Source organism: Petaurus breviceps, unplaced genomic scaffold (assembly GCF_028583685.1).
Source record: "Petaurus breviceps papuanus isolate PSGF00001 unplaced genomic scaffold, PetGlider_PUasm1.0 90700, whole genome shotgun sequence".
NCBI lineage: Eukaryota > Metazoa > Chordata > Mammalia > Diprotodontia > Petauridae > Petaurus > Petaurus breviceps.
Window position 1 is genome coordinate 8,890,022 of NW_027187315.1, and position 6,515 is coordinate 8,896,536.

Here is a 6,515-nt window from a genome sequence, read left to right on the forward strand (position 1 = left end):
AGGCTGGATCAGTTCACAACTCCACCAGCAATGCATTAGTGTTCCGATTTGCCCACATCCTCTCCAGCATTTGTCATTTTCCTCTTTTTTGTCATCTTAGCCAATCTGACTGGTGAGATGTGGTACCTCAGAGTTGTTTTGATTTGCATTTCTCTAATCAATAGTGATTTAGAGCATTTCTTCATGTGCTTATAGATATCTTTAATTTCTTTCTTTAAAAACTGCCTATTCATATCCTTTGACCATTTATCAATTGGTAAATGACTTGTATTCTTATAGATTTGACTCAATTCTCTGTATATTTTAGAAATGAGTCCTTTGTCAGAGACATAGGTTGTAAAGATTCTTTCCCAATTTCCCACCTCCTTCTTAATCTTGGTTGCATTGGCTATGTTTGTAGAAAAGCTTTTCAATTTCATGTAGTCAAAATTATCCATTTTACATTTTATAATGTTCTCTAATTCTTGTTTAGTCATAAAGTCTTGCCCTCTCCACAAGTCTGACAGGTAAACCATTCCTTGTTTTACGAGACTGCTTATAGTATCAACCTTTATACCTAGCTCATGCACCCATTGAGACTTGATTTTGGTATATGGTGTTAGATAATGGTCTATGCCCAGTTTCTGCCATACTATATTCCAGTTTTCCCAGCAGTTTTTGTCAAATAGTGAGTTCTTATCCCAAAAACCAGGTTCTGGGGGTTTATCAAACAATAGATTACTATAGTCCTTGACTTCTGAATCTCGTGTGCCTAATCTATTCCATTGATCCACTCCTCTATTCCTCAGCCAGCACCAAGTAGATTTGATGACTGCTGCTCTATAATACAGATTGAAATCTGGTATAGCTAGTCCTCCTTCGCTAGCATTGATTTTCATTATTTGCCTTGATATTCTGGACCATTTATTCTTCCAAATGAATTTTGTTATTATTTTTTCTAGCTCTACAAAGTAGTTTTTTGGTAAGTTAATTGGTATGGCACTAAATATATAATTTAATTTAGGTAAAATTGTCATTTTTATTATATTAGCTTGACCCAGCCATAAGCAATTGATATTTTTCCAATTAGTTAGATCTGACTTTATTTGTGTGAAAAGTATTGTGTAGTTGTGGTCATATAGGTCCTGGGTTTGTTTTGGCAGATAGATTCCCAAATATTTTATAATGTCTACAGTAACTTTAAATGGGATTTCTTTTTCTATCTCTTGCTGTTGAATTTCATTGGAAATATATAGGAATGCTGAGGATGTGTGGGTTTATTTTATGTCCTGCAACTTTGCCAAATTTATTTATTGTCTCAAGTAGTTTTTTACTTGATTCTCTAGCATTTTCTAAGTATATCATCATATCATCTACAAAGAGTGATAGCTTGCTCTCTTCTTTGCCTAATTTGATTCCTTTGATTTCTTTTTCTTCTCTAATTGCTACTGTTAACATTTCTAGTACCAGATTGAATAAGAAGGGGTGATAGTGGACAACCGTGTTTCACCCCTGATCTTATGGGAAATGCTTCTAGATTATCCCTATTACATATAGTACTTGCTGATGGCTTTAAATAGATGCTACCTATTATTTTAAGGAAGGCTCCATTTATTCCTATACTTTCTAATGTTTTTAATAGGAATGTATAGTGTATTTTGTCAAAAGTCTTTTCTGCATCTATTGAGATGATCATGTGGTTTCTGCTAGTTTCATTGTTGATATGATCAATTATACTGATGGTTTTCCTAATATTAAACCATCCTTGCATTCCTGGAATAAATCCTATCTTATCAAAATGTATTATTCTTGAGATAAGTTGCTGTAGTCTTTTTGCTAGTATTTTATTTAGAATTTTTGCATCTATATTCATGAGGGAGATTGGTCTATAATTTTCTTTCTCTGTTTTATATCTTCCTGATTTAGGTATCAGTACCATATTTGTGTCATAAAAAGAATTTGGTAGGACTCCTTCGCTAATTTTCTCAAATAGTTTGTAGAGTATTGGAATAAATTGTTCTTTAAATGTTTGATAGAATTCACTAGTGAATCCATCTGGCCCTGGAGATTTTTTCCTAGGGAATTGAATAATGGCTTGTTCAATTTCATTTTCTGAGATGGGGTTATTTAAGTAATTTACTTCCTCTTCAGTTAATCTGGACAACTTGTATTGTTGTAAATATTCATCCATTACCCTAAGATTGTCAAATATATGTGCATACAATTGGGAAAAATAATTCCTAATTATTGTTTTGATTTCCTCTTCATTGGAGGTAGAGTCACTCTTTTCATTTTTGACACTCATAATTTGTTTTTCTTCTTTCTTTTTTTATCATATGGACTAAGGGTCTATCAATTTTGTTGGTTTTTTCATAAAAACAGCTGTTAGTATTATTTATTAATTCAATAGTTTTCTTAATTTCAATTTTATTAATCTCTCCTTTGGTTTTCAATATTTCAAATTTAGGATTTAATTGGAGATTTTGAATTTGTTCTTTTCCTAGGTTTTTCAATTGCATGCCCAATTCGTTGACCTCCCTTTTCTCTAATTTAACCATGTATGCACTCAGGGATATAAAACATCCCCCTAAGAACTGCCTTTAATGCATCCCACAAATTTTGGTATGTTGTCTCATTATGATCATTCTCTTGAATGAAATTACTGATTGTTTCTATAATTTGTTTTTTGACCCACTCATTCTTTAGGATTAAATTGTTTCATTTCCAATTAGTTTTTAGTCTGTCTTTCCATGGCCCTTTATTGCATATAATTTTTATTGCATCATGATCTGAGAAGGATGCATTTAATATTTCTGCCTTATTGCATAGAATTGTGAGGTTTTTATGCCCTAGAATGTGGTCACTTTTTGAGTATGTGCCATGAACTGCTGAGAAGAAAGTATATTGTTTTTTATCCCCATTCAGTTTTCTCCAGAGATCTATCATAGCTATCCTCTCTAAAATCCTGTTCACCTCCTTAACTTCTTTCTTGTTTATTTTGAGGTTAGATTTATCAAGTTCAGAGAGGGGGAGATTAAGGTCTCCCACTACTATAGTTTTGCTATCTATTTCTTCCTCTAATTCCTTTACCTTCTCCTCTAGGAATTTGGATGTTATACCACTTGGTGCATATATGTTAAGTAATGATATTTCTTCATCCTCGATGGTGCCTTTTAACAGGATATAGTTTCCTTCCTTATTTCTTTTAATTATTTCAATTTTTGCTTTTGCTTTATCTGAGATAAGGATTGCTACCCCTGCTTTTTTTACTTTAGCTGAGGCATGATATATTTTACTCCAGCCTTTTACCTTTACCCTGTGTGTATCCCTCTGTTTCAGATGTGTTTCTTGTAAACAGCATATTGTAGGATTATGATTTCTAATCTATTCTGCTATCCATCTCCATTTTATGGAACAGTTAATTCCATTCAAATTTACAGTTATGATTGTTATCTGTTTCTTTCCTTCCATCCTATTCCCGCCCCTGTTAATGTTCATATTTTCCCCCCTTCTCCCTTCCCTCCCTTAATAGTTTTCCTTTTGACCACCACCTCCCTCAGTATTCCCTTATCAGCCCCCCTCCTTTTACTTCCCCTTTCCCCTTACTTCTTCCCTCCCTACTAACCACCACCCCCTTGTAGTCCTTTCCCCCTCCTACTGCCTGTAGGATATTTTTATATTTAATGAAGTATGTTATTTCTTCTTCACACCAAGAGTGACAGGAACAAATCTCATGCAAAGCTCCTCTACCTCCCCTCTTTCCCTCTGAAATGATACTTTTTGCCTTTCTTCTCCATAGAGTCCTATGCTTAACTGGTTGTTATTCCCTCTTTGCAATGGAATCAATAAGGGAGAAGCTCGTATGACCCCGTCTCCCTCCCTTCTTTTCCTCTGCTATACAGTTTTTATGCCTCTTTGTGTGGCATAATTTACCCTTTTCCACTCATTCATTCCCTTTCTTCCTTTGTAGTCCCTTTGTAGCCCTTAATAAGATTTTTTTTTGTCATCATTTTGTGTATTTTATAGTCATACCCTCTACTTGTCTATAACCAGTTTGCTCTTATCAAATAGCGGAGTGTGTGTGTGTGTGTGTGTGTGTGTGTGTGTGTGTGTGTTTTCCTTGTTTACCTTTCTATGTCACTGTTGCATCTTGTAATTGGAGGTTGAGTTTTTCATTGGGTTCTGGCTTTTTTATCAGGAAGTTCTGGAACTCTTGTTATATCATTGCATGATCATCTCTTTGCCTGGAAGCATATTCTCAGTCTCACTGGGTATGTCATCCTTGATTGTAACCCAAGCTCTTTTGCCTTCCAGAATATTGTATTCCACTGCCTCCCATCTTTCAGTGTAGAGGCTGCCAAATCCTGTATGATCCTCACTGTAGACCCTCGATATTTGAATTGTTTCTTTCTGGCTGCTTGAAATATTTTCTCTTTTGTCTGGTAGTTCTGGAGTTTGGCAACATCATTTCGAGCACTTTTCAGTTTAGGATTTCTTTTAGCAGGTGTCCAGTGGATTCTCTCGATTTTTATTTTACCCTCAGGTTTTAGTATCTCAGGGCACTTTTCCTTAACGAGCTCTTGGAGAATGTTGTCTAGGCTCATTTTTTCATCTTGATTTTCTGGTAGGCCTATGATTCTCAGATTATCTCTCCTGGATATGTTTGCCAGGTCAGTTATTTTTTCTTTGAGGTATTTTACCTCTTTTTCTAATTTTTCATTCTTGTTATTTTGTTTGACTAATTCTTGGTTCCTCAGAGTTATTTTTTTCAATTTGGTTGGTTCTAGATTTTAGCAAATCATTTTCCTTGGTTAATTTTTGGAGCTCCTTTTCCATATCATACACTTTTCTTCTTAGAGAGGTGTTTTCTTCATTATAATGTTTTTCTAATTCTGCAATTTTGTTTTTGAGAGAATTATTCATTTTGTCTTCTATCTCTGTCATTTGGTTTTCAAAGTTCCTTTTGATCTCATCTAGGAGAGCCTTCTGTGCTAGGGACCCATTCCCTATTGATGTTTCAGCTGTGGGTGTGGAGTCCACATTGTCTCCCTCTGCATTTGGTTCCTCCCTCTGAGAATAGTAGGACTCCAGAGTCTTTGTCTTTGTAGTCTGCTTTCTACCCCTTTTGAGGCAGGGCCTAACCACGCCCTTCCTCTAGGGTTCCCAAGTCTTTACTATTGAGGGTTTTGCCCTGAGGCAAGAGTTACTATGTTTTCAGGGTCAGGGGAGGTGGGTTTGGAGCAGGTGAGGTTCACTCTGTCATCCTGGTCTATGGAGGTCTTGATAGTGGCTTTTTTTTTTATTTCTGGGCTATGAAATGGTAGCCCCAGGAGTATTTGCTGTCCAGGACAGGGGCCCCTGTATTTGCTTCTTACCTTGCTCTTTCCAGTCCCAGCCCTTTGCTTATAGGCCTGGTAGTGGCCCTTGTCTTTGGTGGGAAGATTTGCCCTCCGAGTTGATCAGGATCCTTCTAGGACTGCCTCCACCAGCCACACTTTCCGGTCCTGCTTCTGCATCTGCCGATGGTCATCATTTCTTATAGCATAATAATATTCCATTACATTCATATACCACAACTTGTTCTGTCATTCCCACATTCATGGACATTTTCTCTATTTCCAGTTTTTTGCCAGCACAAAAAAGCTGCTATAAATATTTTTGTACACATGGGTCCTTTTTTCCATTTTTTTTATCTCATTGGGATACAGTCCTAGAAGTGGTATTGCTGGGTCAAAAGGGTATGCACATTTTTATAGCTCTTTGAGCATAGTTCCAAATTGCTCTTCAGAATGGCTAGATCAGTTTACAGCTCCACCAATAATGCATTAGTGTTCCAATTTTCCCACATCTTCTTTAACATTTATTATTTTCCTGTTTTGTCATGTTAGCCAATTTGATAGGTGTGATATGGAATCTCTGAGTTGTTTTGATTTACATTTCTCTAATCAATAGTGATTTAGAATTGTTTTATATATCTATAGAGAGCTTCAATTTCTTCCTCAGAAATCTGCCTGTTCATATCCTTTGACTATTTAGCAATTGGGGAATGACTTATATTCTTATAAATTCAACTCAGTTCTCTATATATTTTAGAAATGAGGCCTTCATCAGAGACACTGGTTGTAAAAATCAGCTTTCTGTATCCCTTCTAATCTTGGTTGCATTGGCTTTGTTTCTACAAATGCTTTTCAATTTAATGTAATCAAAATTATCCATTTTGCACTTCATAATGTTCTCTATCTCTTGTTTGGCCATAAATTCTTCTCTTCTCCATAGATCTGACAGGAAAACTATTCCTTGCTCATGGAGAATATTTCAAAGGTACAGGACTGGAAAAACACATGGTATGAACAAAGGAGCAAAGAATAGTCTAGTGTCACTAAAGATTGTGAATGGATAAAATATGAAAGTGAGAAGAGCAGGGTTGTGTCAGATTGGGAGGTTATTATCTTTGATGTGGAAAAAATCTATAGTTTACTTGGCATGCAATAGGAAACCATCAGAGAAATAATATGACCAAATCTTTGCAAAAGAAA